Raw genomic sequence first — 17,553 nt, 5'->3', positions numbered from 1 at the left:
TAACCAGGTACAACAGCAACCACAGTATAACATTTCCACAAATGAAAATTAACTTAAAAGCTATGCTAATCGTAAGTAAAGTATTTTGACTTGATTGAATATTTTTTCCTAGTAGCAGGGCGTCCTGCTGGTGTCCCAGATTGTGTCCCAAATGCTGTTTCTTTTCCCCTCTTTTGATTTGAAAGAAGTTTCACTCATCTCTGCTTGAAAGCTATTCTTCATTCCCTTATGTTCCCAACTACTTCTGTAGCTGTATGTCTTATTCAGTGATGGCGAACAAACTTTAGACTTGTTCTCAGATAAAAGGTTCTTGGAAGATAATAAAGCAAACAAGAAACTATGCATAATGATGCAGGTTGCATTAATATGCACTTTGAGCGCAATCATCTCAACAGAGACGAGTTCTCAAATTGCAGGAGCAAACCCAGGTGACCGTCTTTATTTAAGAACAACAACCGAATTCTGTTGTTCTTAATCCCATCTCTGATCTGAGATGGGGTTTCACAACAGTTAGACAAGCCATGTGAACTTGCTTCCTCAGCTCTTTCACCACAAGGCAGGAAAACCTGAATCTTTTGTGATTCCCCCAACTGAGCTTGACACTGTAAGAGGCATATAAGGACAGACTCGGTATACTTTTTACTATTTTTAGTTATATTCCTTGGCATAACAGAGACGAATATAATCTTAGCTGGAATCTCTTGATAGAATAATAAGAACAACAACAACAACAACGACAACGACAACAACAACAATAATAATAATAATAATAATAATACTAATAATAATAATATTTTCAGTTATATTCCTTGGCAAACAGAGGCAAATATAATCTTAGCTGGAATCTCTTGGTATAATAATAATAATAATAATAATAATAATAATAATAATAATAATAACAACAACATCAACAACAACATCATATTAATATTTTGTATAAGTTTCCTAGTACAGGCATTAGGAAAATCCAGCCAAAATGTTTTCCATCACTGCTAATGTTCCCAGCTGCCTGACAGCAACTTTTCTGTACATTGATATATACAACTTAGGACATTGATTCTAATATCCACATTTGCTTAGGTCCGGAGTAATGAAGCTGTTCTAGGCAGCTTTGAACAAAAAAAATAATAAATAGAAATCTGTCCAGTTCCCAGAAAATATGGATATTCCCGTGCTGTCACACATGGCTGTGCTCTGCTGGGCTGTTTGATGCAATAGTAAACGTTCGTGTCCATATTTTCTGATGGTGGAAAGTTAAATAGATCACCTGAAGAACCAGTGCAAAAAGTTCAGGTGCAAATAGTCAGAGCACAAATATTCCATTTTCTGAAGTGAGTTTTCTAGCTTTATCTGAGACAGTAGTCTTAATGCAGGAATCACTGGGATATTTTTACAGCCCGTGACAGAGAGGGAGTGAAATAGATCCTTATTATTGTCCCTTCTGGCCATGAACATCTACCTGCATATGATAAAATTCCTATTATAGAAGTACTCACAGAAATACCTCTCTACTGCTCAGATCTCAAAACATACATTGGAAAAAAAATTAAAGCAATTGATCAGGCTTTTTTCAAGCATTTTTTTTGCTCACTGCACTCTTTTGTGCTCTGTAGCGCTGCTCCAACAGGAAGGATGGAGGTTTCCCTAACAGTATGCCATATAACGTAGTATGTATGAGAAGCCTCTGGAAAATGCATGTCTTTTAGATTTAAATTTTCTCCAGCAGAGGAGAGAGTTGAACTTTGGCATCCCACATCTTTAGAGGAACACTTTAACTCTCCTTGGGTGATAAAGAAATAACAGAATGGATTGGAAGTGACAACAGCACCTGAGAAAGTGCTGGTGGTTTCTCTGAACCAAGGTTCCCAAGCTACTTTCTTGACATCCTCAGAGAAGAGTCCAGGAAAGGAAGGAAAGCAGGAGCCAGCTTCATCACTCACTGCTGCAGCCCTGATCCTCAGGAGGAGGTGTGGGTCCTTTGCTCCTGGGTGCTGATTGATGCATAGCGCGCAACTCCTGGCTCACCAAAATCCTTCTTGTACTACATCCCACACAGATGCAGTGGGTCTGCCCAGGCTGGACAGAACTCACGTGGTGTGTCTTTACTGACAGCCTTTCTTCCCGGTGGGGAAAAGCAAGGTTTTTCAGCATTGTCTGTCCTGGTCATTAGCTGCAACCAGAAATGTGAGACAGACCAGGTCTCCTCCCCATGGTGAACAGTGCTAGATGTCTCTCCCAGTTGTATCTCAACTCCTGAAGCTGCATCTATCCTCTTGCAAAATTACACTGCTATTATCTTCAGAGATAATATGTGCTTTTATAATACGTGTTTTATAGAAGATTAAGTAGTTAATGTTTCAAGACACATTGAAAGTAAGGTAAGCATAAGCAAAGCTAGTATGCTTTACTGTCATGATTCTGTTCTCATATAATTTTTCTGAAATCCCTTTCTGATCAGTGACCACCCAGATGGAGACAGAGCTTTTTTCTCTTCAGAGCTGATGACAGTCATTCATTTCTGACTAATAACACAGGAGACTGTCTCAGGGGAGGGAGTGATAGCATCACAAAATTTGAATAAATAGCCTCAAAGATTAATGAGGACAACTGAAATATTTTGACTTGCCTAACAAATTGCTGGATAAGAAAGAAAATGTACAAAATAACCCTCAAGATTTACATGAGATCTGGACTGAATGGAAGCACTTCCATTGACTTAAACAGGTTTTGTATTCGGCCAATTTGCTGCTGTTTGCTTTTAGTAAAATAATACAACATAACAGTGATTCCTGTGGGATTTTCCTTTTCATACCTTCCAGAAATCTCCTAACAAACAGCTCTGCAAAGCTGTTCAGTGACAATATTATGTCTGTCTGATCTATATTGTCTGTCCTGAATTAGATGACCTTACCATCTCTGTTTCTCACTCATTAAAGCACTCTCAGATAACTCAGTATGTAATACTACTGTGAGCTGAATACACTCAGAAATACACTTTTTATCTCTTGCGGAATGAATTCTAATTGGCAAGTAAAATTTAAATTTCAGGATCGCAATATTTTGCCAATCAAGAAGAGAGCTAATTTCTCCTATCAATTGTATCTGATTGTGTCTCTCAGCTGAAACGAGGAAAGAAGTCATTCTGAACATTTTGATAATAAGTAATATCAATCAGGGAGGAATAATTACAAAGAAATAGAAGTAAATTAGCATTGCCTCCTGACAGCACTGAAGTGAGAAATGAGTACATAGGAAAGGGTGCGCAATAGGTACGAGGAGTGTATTTGAGTGGAACGCGAGCGTACTTGGAATGTAAAAGGGAAACAAGAGTTCAGGGGAAAGTTTTAAGAAATAAAAGGGTTTTTTACAATTTAAATCTGCTTTGCTGCTGGACAATCTGAGTGGTTCCTCAAAAGAGAGGGGACATCATACGATTTTGACATTTTTTTTCAGTGGAGCTTTGTTGGCTTTAGCATTTACCCTCTGTTTCTCAGTATGGCTGGTGTGAAGCTTAAAAATCTGTGCCCTATTTCAAAGATTGTTAGGCAATTTAAGGATTTTAAAGTCAGGTGAAATGCTATTGTACTCCCAGTTAATAATAAATAACTTCCACAGCTCTATCTACGACATGACTGCCTATTCAAATCATCTATCTAACATTAGCATGTTATTGATGTGTTGATAGAAAGGACGCGAGAGGAATAAACCTGGACCCAGTGAAGTCAAAGCATATTTTATCACTGACATAAGTGGAATCATTTCTGCAGACTGAGGCTAGATTGTGGAGACTTTGGTCTGACTGGCTGCTTAAAATCAGAGCTGGCACTAAGACACTAGAGTTGCTTCTCCAAAAATACCTTGGGCTGTCCTGCAAAATGGTAAATTTTAGCAGATTAATGAATTTCAGCAGTAATTGCAATACATTTTGTTTACCATCAAGCTCTACTTCTCTGAGAAAACAAATGCCTCCCTAATATAAGATGCATGTCACACCTTCTATAACAAATTGCCTGTGTTGATTTTTCTGAGGAGACTGGGAAAGGTAGGATTTGAAATCCCCAGAGAGATGGAAATGGAAGGAAAGTGGCTATCTCCCAGGAAAACTGTTAACAGAAAATCTGCATGAACAGATGAAGTGAATTAGGATAAGAGCCTTACTTGATGTAAGTAACTACTTTGATTTACACCATCGAAAGCATATAACCTGAAACTTCAGTCAACAGGATTTGAGCTGGTGATTTCTCACAGAAAACGTTATATGCCTCTTTGAATTTTTATGCATCCATTTTAAAAGTACTATACCACATATAAAATAATATAAAAATAGATAAATGACACTATCATTGTCAGAAAGAAATTCAGACAAGTACAGAAGGTAAAAACCACAGATAAATTCCAAGCATCCGATCAATTTTTTGCATACTAAAAATGGTTTTCAAAACCAGAATCTATCTCCACTGAAACAGTTAGTAAATAAGTTTTTTTGAAAGACTACTGCTGTTAAAAATGTTGAAACAGTAACTCTATTTCAGTCATTTTAGGGAATTTTAAAAATAATTACTAATAAAATTTGTCTTGTGGAATTAAGGAAGGGGATCTTCTTGGGTTAATGCTTTCTGAAGTTTGTGACTTCAGAACCTTAGAAATGAACTTACAAAGCATTTAAAAATAGGACTTATAGAAACACCGAATAGATCAGACAACCACGCTTCCATCAATGTTCAGTGAAATACGGTTCCATTAACTTCAGAAAAAAAGCTCCTAGATCAATTAGGTATTTTTTGAAAATAGTACATTTTGTCTCATCAGCAGTTCAAAGCTTGACAGGATAAAATATTGCCATGTGTATCTTCTCTTATCTTGTCAGAATCTTCTTCCAGAAACTATGACCTTCAATCCCATAATGGCATCTATTCACATGGCCCCAGGCCACATTTACAGCCTAAACTGCAAGCTGTAGGTCCAGAATAATAATGTTTCATTTTCCCTGATGGTTCAGTTTCCTTTAAAAAAAGGAAAAAATACATTTCTTAAGTCTCATCATTGCTTAACACAGATAAAGGTTGCTAACAGATTTGGAATATATAGTCAAATGATACCTTAATAAAAATATTAATTGCAAAGTCATTTATATTAGAAACAGTGTGGATTCTTCAGTGTATTCAACAGAGACAGAAAAAAATCTGCCTAATTACTTTCTCTCCTTTTAGTTAGAAAAAGATTAAAAAAATAAGTGAAGCAATGTCACTAGCAAACAACTAGTTTGGCACAACCAGTGCTTCGAATATACGTCCAAACATAACTAAAAGATGTGAGATGCATTAGACAAGCAAAAAGCAAAAATCTGACTACTTGAGTACTCATAAGCATTCCAATTTCACAGAAATATATAATTTATTGCAGAAGATAGTACTGTTTAACTGTTAAACCAATCTTTTTCTAAAAAATAAGTACGCAGGATTACCTCTCCCTCTTTCAAACAATCAGGAAATCACCAAATAGGTGTAACAATACATTAATCCAGGATGCAGAATTGAATATTAAAGCAACTCACTATTTAAAGTTGTTTGAATCCATGTGAAGAATTAGTAATATGCTAACAGAGATTACTCTCAGTATCCACCATATCCCCATTGCCCATCCACTTTTTACTTTTTAAAGCACTAGCTCACTTTACCTTGACAACTCCATTTCTTTCCTATGTGATTAATAGAATATTAAGTTGAGATAATTGAGTTCTGTAATTAACATTCCAGACCTCTGTGCTAACATGAACTTGAAATTTAGGATAAAACAGTTTTTTTCTCTATGGTAATTACTTCTGGCAAATGATAATCCAAAAGTGAAGAAGAAGGAGAGAAAAAAAAAAAAAAGGAAAGGGTGAAAGGAAAAGTAGAGATATTGAAAATCCTAGCTCTTACCTCGCATAAACTTCTTTTGTCTTTATTAAAAGCTATGATGTTCTTCAGATTTGTCCTGCTTATTTCACGTTATCTTTAAATCTTCACAGAGACAAAGTTCATTTAGGTTTGATAATTTGAGGGGTTTCCTAAATCTAGAAAAGTATCTTTATTTATCTTGTACTATACTTTTTTTCATAGAAGTAGGAAAGCATTTTAACAGATTTTTTACTATATAAGATAAATAAACAAAAATATTCAGTTGTGTTTTATTTGCTAAAATATTGAGTCAGAGATAATAATATTAGTAAAAAAAGTAATCTTTAAATAGCAAGATTACTTTTTTTGTATTTTCTTATAATGGGAAAAACACTAGATATTTTGTGAAGCCCTGTTTTCTGTCAAAATAATATAAATCCTCCCTAAATTAATTATTCATTTTTGTTAGCCACAGTATCCTGCATAAAATAGAATTCATTATCGTGCTAGGTAATTTACTTTTTGTTTTGGTTTGTTGTTTTTAGGACTTTATTCTTGCTTTACTTAAACTGTTAGAATCATTTACTGCTGCCATAAAAATATATATGCAAACACCTGAATTACTTTATTGTTAAGACTTGGACTCAGATATCATTCAGCCCACAGAATGGTAATATGCAACTCCTCCACATCAGGTGCAGGAATCAGATGCAATCATGCATTCATTTGTGGAGATACTCTGATTTCACAGCCCAGTGACTCATGCAAGCGGAAGGGCTGCCTGTAGCTCACCTGTTCAACCATCAGCATCTCAGCAGAGACCAGAGGTCCCTCCCATAACCTGAGCTCAGGTCTCCTACAGCACTCTGCAGTATTGTGCACCTCTACTACACACAGGCACTTGCTGAGCTTCTGCCAGCAAAGAAAATGAAAGCAAATCCTCAGCCTGCAGACGCTGTGACTCTCAAACCCCCTTTTCAACCAAGACATCAGCTCCTCCAGTTCTCAATACCTGTTTCTGTGACCACTTAATGGGATTATTCCATTTAAATATTGGTGGTGTGGACTTTCAGACCCCATAACAGCATTGCTGGTTTTGAAGGAAGATCGATCTCTGTCTTGGGAGCTCCCACACCACAGTTTCTGGATCCCCCAGCCTCTGTGGAAATGCAAGTTACTGTTCAACAGCCAGGGAGTATTTTGTGGTCCCACCACCCCTTCCTGGTGATCCTTTGTCAAGATGATATAAACGATACACTAAAACTTTCAGAAAATCCCTAAAAGGCTTCTAAATCACAGAAAGAAAGTAAATGGTAAATGATTAGCAAAAATTGTGTTGCCAGAGGCATCATGACCCAGAGGCGCATCGTGTGTAGGACTAAGGTAGCTATTCCCTACAGAGAGCGACTGTCCCATGTTACCAGGAGTGACACTTCCACACACACAGCAGAGGGATGGACCATTCATAGCACTTCAGCGTTGCCCCGTGCAAACCAAAGTTGCACTCGGTTCTGTGACCTGTGAGGTTTTTTGACACATGAATTTTACCCTTTCCTCCAGGTCTGAAGAGGGTTTGTTGCCTTCCTACCTGCAAGTACTGACTGACACTGAAAGTCCAGGCAAAGTCAGAAAGTCCCAGCAAAAAAGAGCTATTGACATAGAAGGCAAGTCTCCTACCCCTTCAAAACCTTTAAAAAGGACAGGCTATAACCTGGCTGCCTCGCTTGTAATTACTGAAAATGTTCACCTCTAGAAATACCAGAATGATTAGCAAAGGAACAGTTTTCCTTTCTTTTTTCTTTGCAACTAACTTTTCTTTCCAAGCATAAATACACACCAGAGTCTTAGTCTATAAAAAACAGGTGTGCCGAACTGAGAGTTATTACTCAAGCTGCTTTATCAAACTGCCATTTGCCCGTGTGTTACTGTGGTTCTGTGGATAGCTTTCTCACTTTGGGATCAAAAGAATGTGAATTTAGTCCCAGAGTGCTATTCAATTAAAATACAGAACCCTGGCCAGTATTTACATCTCTAAATTAACACACCTCACAGGCTAACCAATGCTAATACAAACCCAAACACCTATGGAAGACATCATTGAGCACATAATGACCAGCACACTACCTTGAATAAAATTGCTACAGCATAAATGAGCAATTCACTGCTGTACAAAGACCTCTGAGATTCAGAGAAAGGAAATTGCTGGTTCACAAATTACCGTGACTCTGTTAAAGCTAGACAGCTAATATTGTGCTCATCCATGTCAGTTACAAGTAAAGTTAGCAATGTACTCATTAGAAGACGGTTAGATCTAACAAAAGTTTGACCAATAACTTTTGCATTGCACCCAAAGAAATTGTGATTGAGAGTCTTTTGGGCTGATTAACCAGTCGTGTTACTGGACAGACACACAGGGGAAAGGAGGGAGTAATTTTTCCCCCTCATCTTATCCCAGAGACTTAAGGGTTTTAAGTCCCTTAGCATGCCCTGGGATATGCCTACAGATGTACGTCTGTAAACCCATGTTCTGAGAGAAACCATCAGGTTCTTCCCAGCCCACAGACGTTCTTCACCGTAAGGTATCCCAGCAAGATTTCTTAATAACCTGACAGGGCTCATCTTTACAACATGCTTTAGCCAATGTTACATTCCCTGGAGGCATTTTAAAAATTACATCTGAAGAATTCAGAAGCTGCACTTACTTTTGTGTGTATATAAAGATATATAGATATATACACATGTTGAAATGAAAAAAAAATATTTGCCACTGTTTTTATCCACCTTTATGTACAAAAATAACTTTTCCAAGTTTTTAACTTTGTATTAGGGAGCATGACTCCTGCTGAGCTTCCTTGAATTCGTCCTTTGGATCCTGCAGACCAGCGCCCTATTTAGTTTACTAGTGCTGGTGCAAACAAGGGCTCTCACAGTGACCAAATCTATCACACCTGCCTGACAGCACAGAGGTGTTGACCAGCATCCTCAGAAGACATCACTGGGCTGATGGGAATGTACTGCAACCAGGACTGGAGGCAATGGACAGAGAAGTTCAGTCACAAGTGTAATGGTCCCATATGGGGTCTTCCAGAACAGGACAGAAGCCACTTTTCTGTGTCGCGTGCTCAGCATGAAGGCAAAAAAGACTTTCTGTTGGTTGTGTATTTTTGAAAGGGTGGGTTATTTTATTTGTTTGTTTATTGTGAAAAACATTCCAGGTTATACAATTGTCTGAAAAATATGGTGTTTGTCCTAATATCTACTGCACTTTCTGCAGCTACTTGATCCATACCTTCTGAATCTCTGGCGAATATTGCTTTGTTGGAGGATGCGTGTCCTCCCCCTCTTACTTCCCTGGTTTTACTCTCAGCTTTGATGAGACTGAGATTTCCTCCTTGCTCTGGTAGACTAACAGTACCTTTCCACTACCAGCTAGGTTTTCGGTGTTAAAAGTCTTGCATCTGAAAAATTTAAAAAATTATTGATTGGCTTGGGTATGTCCCACAGCTGACAGAATGACCCAGAGAGCCACAGCCCCAGAGAGCTGTCCCTTGAGGAACAAGGGGTCCTGACTGCCTCTGTTCTGCCCTGTCACCTCTGTACCATGCAGGACGTGTCTCTGAAGGTACAGCACTGTCTTGTTCATGCACTCATGGCACATTTGGGAAGGGACTGTGCCTACGGGAGCACTGATCTTCCATGTGGGCCCCACACTCATCACGTGTGGGAACAACAGCAATGACAATTCCCTTGATGGTGCTAGCAGGAGGTGGGAAAGAAGATCATGGGGAGCGGAACAAAACAAAAAGGATGCAGGATGACGAAGGGTGCGGCGAGGCAAAGGCAGGTGCAGACAGGGGTTATGGGCTGGGGCTGGAGGGACGGATGGAATGGCCGCCCCCTCTCCTTTGTGTGTGTAAAAGCGTGTGTGCCACCAGCAAGGGGAAACGTACAGACAACTTCATCAGCAGGCTATAATTATACATTGGAGCTGAGGTGACATCATCAACCAGCCATTGCCAGCTGCTAATTATGGTGTCAATGGAGTCCCTCTGCAGGTATTTACATCCTGCTTCTTCACTGGCATAATATCCATGAATTATTCATTATACAGCCACCTCTGTTTGATTAGTCAAAATGCTCTCACAAAGTACAAACCTAAGCTTAAAAGTGGATTTTGCTAGACCTCATTTAAGCTGTCATATAAATCTACCTTTTCAATTCAAGAATAAGCAACCCATCAGTTTATCTTTTCTTTTCATGATGTACAAAGCAAAGAAATTGGCATAGGAAAGCTTTTCTTTCCTGATACTTTTATGTCTTTGCAAGCAAGTCTCTGAAAAAAAGTAAAAACTGAAAATGGATGCATCTTTTGCGCTTCTCAAATACTATCTGCCTGCAGAATAAAGATTTTCTGATTTATTATAGAAACACATTGACACAAGGTAAGAGAAAAGAAAATAATGGGAGGCATTTGTATGCTTTGGTAAAGTCAATTTAATTAGCATGTGAACCACACAGATAAGTATCATCACTTCCTAATGTACTCAGTCTGGACACAAATCAAACCAAACAAGGCAAGCTTTTCAAGCAAAATCATTTGTCACAAAGTGAATTAAAAAAAAACCCAAACCAACGCCAACTACAGCAAACTCAGCCCACTCTATTATTGTTCATTACAGCCATTGCTAAGGGCAAATGAAACCATTCAGTTTAATCGGCCTCTCACAAAAAAAGTACTGATTCTTGTAACCACACTGAACAAATCATGTAATTTACATTACTGTCCTGAATACAAAACAAGTAACAACTTTACAAATTCTAAGCCATAAATCTATTTGCTTCTTTTTACTTATTCTATCCATGTATACAAAGAAGAGGTAAACTTTTCCATTAGCATAGAGAGCCACTTCATCATTTCTTATCAGGCTCCTCTCCACAAACCTGTCTACTTTTAGTCTGTGAGATCCTCAGGGAAGAGACAATCCTTTGTTACACATCCAGACATGGTCCAGGATTGAATTGAATAATAATATATTTTATTGAAAATTGAAAATTCTCTCTCAAGAGAAGATCTGACATCAAGACATCCTTTTTTGGCCTGAAAAAAAGGCAAAAAGTAAAAAAATATGATTTAAAAATATGCTAAAATTTACAAATTTTAGTTAAGCATTTAAATGCTACATTTTTTCAAAAATCAATGTTTTCATTACCAACATTTACAACACCATTTCTAGGCAGAGGTCTTGAAATCTCCTTCCTCACTGCACTTCAAGCATGCCATGTAGAGGGTGGTGCTTTAGCTAAACAGTGCCCCCAGTCCATTGGCCTGCTAGTTTACTTCTTCCACAATACACACTACTTACTTCCTACAGTATCATGATGTTCACTCAAGAAGATACAAATATTGATGTCGATCTAAAAGCAAACATTAATCTCAGACCAGGAAATGTGAAAGACTTGTTTGACTTCCGTGTTTCCAGTAGAGGAATCATTCCAAGACTGATTGTTTCCCACCAAAAAAAGAAAAAAAAAAAAAAAGAAATAAAAAAATTAAGCTTAGTGTTCTACAGGAAAATGTTTCATTAGTAATTCTCAATCAGCTCGCAATAACAGTAACAATGGTAACAAAAAGAATAAACAAAATAAAACTTAAATAGTGGGATAAAACTATCACAAGATTTTTATTTTAGATAAAGAAACAATACAAAATAGAATAAAAAAGTCAATATTCTAAACTTTTGAAAATTGTACATTTGATTTGTATAGGTTTTTACCAACAGAATACAAAGAACATGTCTTCTCTCCTGGAGCAAAGGCTGCAAGAAGATATGCACTCACAAAATAGTTCCAAAAGGAATCAGTCACTGAACAAAGCATTTGCAAGAGAATCAGCAGAACAGAGAGAGAAGCCTCACAGCGCTCTTCATCTCCCCTAAGAGTCTCACTTGTAACTTTAGTAAGGGAGTTCCCACAGATTTACAGAATTGAAGGGAAATTGAAGATCTACAAAGTAGCTTGAAGGTAAAGGGTATTCCATATGCCTAACCAAACACCTTGATTCTTTCTTCAAAACATTCTTGAAATTTCTTCTGTGAAGATTGCCTACCCCAAGTGTTTAACTGTGATGTGTGGGAAAGCTCAGACACAGAAGTAAGTGTTAACCAGCCTTTGTACTTTATACCATCTGGCCCTCCACCCTTAGGAACGCACTTTACTTTTGATATCAGCAATTGTTATGGTCTATTTCTATACTGTCCCTAAATGAATTAATATAAACCCTTGTGCTACTAAATCAGGTTTGACCTTTTAATCCTTTAGAAAGTGATAAGAGTTGGCTATGTGTCTAAATTTTTGGCACTTGGTCAATAATAACCTTTTTTTTTTTTTTTTTCTTTCTTAAGAAACTGTCTGGAGTAGTTATTCATATACTGGGACAAAGAGATGACCTAGAGTAAGATGAGATATTTTAATTGCCTCAGAGAAAAAAGAGTGTTCCTGTTAAATTGACATCACAGTAAATATTCATTCACTTGTAGATACATTTTCGTACCATTATTATTAGCTAAAGGCAATAGCTATGTTTTCTGGTTATTGGAGAAAGGCATCCGCCTCAGTAGAGCATCTGATCGAAGTCCTAGGCCAAAGAGTTCCCTTTTTAAAATACCTCCAGCATCATAATTTTTTCACCTGCACAAGCTCCCATTAAGAACAATCCAAAGATTGCCTAGGAAAATTGAATTAGGTACATTGATTCCTTCAGAGGGCTCACATCTAGACTTTATAAATGCATTAGTGATGCTTCTTTGTAAAGAGAGAAAAAGTTAAAAATAAGCAAATAGGAAGAAGCTGGTCAGAGAAAAGGAGCAGCACAGGACTTTATATCAGGCTGTGAAATCTCTTGACCTTCAGTGTGAAGACACAAAAATAAAAATCATTTATCAAAATATCTCCCAATTCAATGCTGTGAAAAACTCTGTTGTTGTTTTTTTTTCACAGGAGTCTTTATCTTTCAAAATTTTCCTTCTACTGGGAACTACGGCTATTCTCTGGGAGTAGTTTAAGGTAGGGTACGATCCCTGCCCCATGCCCTGCCTGCACACATCACTTGCTCTAGTGGGATGGGTCCACACTACACCACCACACAGATGCATGAGGACAGCCCACTCTGAAACTGCCTCCAGACCCCACTTGATTTTCTTGTCATTTTAGCACCCACCCAGTTCCTCTACCTAACATCAGAGGGTACAACTTTGTCTTTAAGACAGATGTCGTGCACAGGGGCATGTAGGTAACTACTAGGTGACATGAACCCAAACTTCTCTGTGCTGTTGTGTACTTTGAACGGCTGTAAAGCCCCCAGAGAGCAGCCCTGCATCTGTTGATGAAAGGTGGCTCTGGAGTCAAGCACAGCTGTGGCCCATATCTGCAACACAGCAAGAGCTGCCCTCTCTCTCCCAGCCAGGACTGCTGTTGCTTTTGGAACTCCACATTGCAACCCATGGAGGACTTTGCACTGGAGCAAGTAGATGTGACCTGAAGGAAGCTCATGCTGGAACAGGACCTGTAGTCCTGCAGGGGACCAACTCTGGAGTAGTCTTGAAGGACTTCACCCCACGGAAAAGACCCATGCTGGAGCAGTTCATGAAGAACCGCATAACTGCTTCCTGTGGGAAGGACCCATGTTAGAGAAGTTTATGAAGGGCTGTGTCCTGTGGGAGGAACGCCCACACTGGAGCAGAGGAAGAGTGTGAGGAGTGTTCCCCCTGAGGAAGTCTTCCCCCTGAGGAGGAAGGAGTGTCAGAGTTAAAACATTATGAACTGACCACAACCCCCATTCCCTGTTGCCCTGCGCTGCTTGCTGGAAGGAGGTAGAGAAAATCCGGGGTAAAGTTGAGTCCAGGAAGAAGGGAGGGGTGGAGGGAAAGTGTGGTTTTTTTTTAGATTTTTTCTTATTTCTCATTATCCTAGTCTGAATAATAGTCAATAAATAAAATTAATTTTCCCCAAGTCGGGTCTGTTTTGCCTGTGATAGTAACTGGTGAGTAATCTCCCTGTCCTTATCTTGACCCACGAGCTTTTAATTGTATTTTTCTCCCCCTGTCTTGTTGAGAAGAGAGAGTGGTAGAGCGGCCTGATGGGCACCCGGCAGCCAGCACAGGCATATTGCTTTCCTGTGGATTGCTTTATAGGAGAGCTGTGTTAACTTGAATGCCCTGTATGGGCAAAGCAACTACAATGACCTGTTTACAATTGCTGCAATGTTCTTTGCCATGTATCCCAACAAAGATACGCGTCTTTAAATTCCAAGTACATAAACCTGCCTTTTCAAATAAAATATAAAAAAGGTTGGATAAAAATGTAGCAGAAGTACCATTGCATTTGTTTTAATGTCATACTCTGATACCTCCTTTCATTATGGTTTTGCCAGTGTTATTTTCAGATTCTCACATACTTCAGGTTGTTTTCCTCCTATGTGTTTATTACTTTGCAGAGCTGCACCTGAAATATTTAATGAAAACAGAAAGTACAAACACAGAGCAGAAACTGCATGTTCCTCCAGTGCTACCTGACCTCTAGAATTGTTTTTCTTCTTCTCGTTAATGGCTAAAAGAATAATTAGGATAGCAGAAGAGCATTTGCACCATTAATAGGACATTCCATTACTTTTAATCACAGGAGCAAACAGAAGATAGACTGTGAGGTGAGGTGAGGAAGACTCTCCTAGAAATACTTTTCACAGGAGCCAAAGTACCTCTCCCTCAGAAGGCAATTTCAATTTCCAGAAAACACACATATAGAGGACAATGATCAGATACGTATCTGAGGTGGATGGGATTGCAAATTCTCTACTATCTATAGACTGTGTTGGATAGGACTTAATGAGCTTCATCTCAAAGAGAAAGGATGTGTCTGTTCATGGCTCCAAGCACTACTACTACAGAAGCTCTCAGAATTCAAACACCATCTTTCTCCATCTGCCATGGCCCAGATATAGACCTGGTATGTGACAAAGACCTAAGTTGAAAGACAGGCATTTTAATGCTTTGTTATTTCACATTCCTTTCAACAACAACAATAATACTGAGCGCAGTGGGAAACATACATGTGTGGGTCACTGAGAACCCCAGGCCTGAGTACGGAATAATGTTCTTCAGAACAAGGGACATTGGAAATACAGAGGAAGAAATGTTTCTGAAAGGTTAACAGCTGCTTGGTTGTCCTATTTGTATATGTGGAACAATGGAAAATAAAACTTATTTTTGACAAAGAGAAAGAACATAATGCAAGGAAAAATAAATAACGGTCAAAATAGGTCTGTCTCTTATAAAGATTTCTAGGTAAGTCCATCTTGTCCTACAGTCTGAGAGGTAGCATTTACATGAGGTTTCTCAGGAGGAACTTCTCTTTACCACAATGAAGACAGTTTTCTTATCCCAGAATTTTTTGATCCATCTTTCCTGGATTTGGAACTTTTATGTAAAACAACCATGGTGACTCTGACAGGAGTCACACAAAAACCTTCAGTTAGTATCTATATTCCCAACAATTGCCAAGAAGTATATATCTACTTCTACTTAGAGAGTTCCACCTTTCTGAATATTTCCAACCATGCAGTCATTGAAGAAACACACACATATATTTTTGACACAGAAGTAACCAGATTGATTTATTAAACAGAACTGCAAATCTTCATGGTAAAAATACCTGCATCCAAATTAATTAATTTTGGGTCCCTTTATGGTCAACGGAGAAAAATGGGTATCTATAGCATCCATACTGTTGACCTATTTTATTTTTACTCTAGGATGAATCACAGTCTAGAAATGTCTATTTCTCTCCACCAACTACAAAAGGAGCACAAGATGTATACGTGTTGATTGCTGTACCCTAACCATATTATTGGTACATTATTATCCTTTCACGATGTTTTCTTGTACTCTGCTTTCAAAGGCTGCAGAATACCTGGGGTTTTTTTATTATTTATCACTCCTCCAAATGTTTTTTCATCCACCTACTGAAACTAAGATTTTAAATGTTTTTCTTCCAGGATACAGATGAAAAAAATGTTAAACTGCATGGGGCAAGAGCTGATTTCCACAGAGCTCCACTAGAAACCCACGCATGTGATGATGAATCTTCATTGCCAATGGCATTTAGAGACCTACCTGTCAGCCAGCTGTTAATACATTACAAGTATGTCATGTTGATTGTGTGTCACTATTTTTTTTTAATCGAAATGTCAGGCTGCACTAAGTCAAAACCAATAAAGGATTATATTACATTGACGCTAATACTTTTATCAATAGATATCAAATTAGTTTGACAAAATCTATTTTCCATAAACTGTTTTAATAGAAATTTATTATATTATGGTCCTATCACAGTTTAAGCATTTGAATCCTCTATCAGTCATTTTATATTTTTTCCTGGGGAAGTTATCATGGGAACAGACATATAACAGCTTGGGTCATTGTCACAGGCAGGACAGAATAAATGACAACCCACAGTGGGTCTGGATACTGGAGTTCATTAAAGAACATCTAAGATTAGAGCTTTTGACCTACTTGATTATCTCACACATGCACTGCACTCACTTGTTCCTACACCATTTTGCTATATTCCCATCAGGGAGATTGTTGCCAGTTCACGAAGGTGAGGTAGAAAATCAAGCTGGTTCCCACCAAGTTGCTGCTCACACTTACCACTACCAGGGCTTATTAGCCAAGGTCCCTGAGTGTCTCCCGGAATTCATCTCCACACAGCTATCCCATCTCAGGATCTTTCTGCACCTCCAGGATCCACCTCCTTTCTAGGTCCCCTTCTCTCTGAGGCCATTTTTTTCTATATAGAACTACCCTATATAAGTACCTTAGTTGATAGGAAAATAACGCTGAATCTAAATGAGACTCCCAAGACATTTATGTGGCTGGCTTTTCATCCCAGTAGCAACTGGACAAAGAGAACAGAGGGATTGATTTGGGAAAAAGTTGAGACCCACAGTGACAGTAAAGGACAGAGGATTTAGTAGCAAGGTGCAATACAAAATAAATTTGCGTGTAGAATGATTATGTAAAGAGACACAAATTATATTTTTCTTACTGAAAACTTAAAAAAGAAAAAAAAAGATTATGGGAAGAATGAAGGTTTTAAACTAAATTACACTATTTCTCTACCTGATCATTATGGGATTGGAAATCTCAGAGGATTTTCAGAGTAGACTCCAAGGATAATTTACTTTCAAATAGACAAACTAGGTATTAAATGCTTACGAATAAGTGTTGCAATGTCCCTAGAGTCTTTGCTGTATCCAGCTGAAAACTTGGTCTTATAAAACACAAATTGGCTTTACAAAAACAAGAATTGTTTCTTCTTTTTTTAAGCAGGAAAACATGTTATAATTAAAGTGATTTAATTCCTGAAAGGATATTTACTTTATGTATGACCATTAGCACCACACAAATCGATCTCAGAAAAGTTAAGCAGAGCAGATAAAGCCAGGCAGGTACAGAGCAGGGGAAGGAAGCTCTGTGAAAGACAAAAGGCTGAAAAAAATATTTACACATGTTTACAGTAGTTAAGTAATGTGTTGCTAACTGCAGTTGCTAATTTCACATGATCTTACAGAAGTCCTTTGCATAACATAGATCTAGATTATCAGATCATCCTACACTGG

This window comes from Rissa tridactyla, chromosome 1, assembly GCF_028500815.1.
Source record: "Rissa tridactyla isolate bRisTri1 chromosome 1, bRisTri1.patW.cur.20221130, whole genome shotgun sequence".
Taxonomy (NCBI): Eukaryota; Metazoa; Chordata; class Aves; order Charadriiformes; family Laridae; genus Rissa; species Rissa tridactyla.
The sequence above is the reverse complement of the archived record's forward strand: the minus strand, read 5'-3'. Positions refer to the sequence as shown.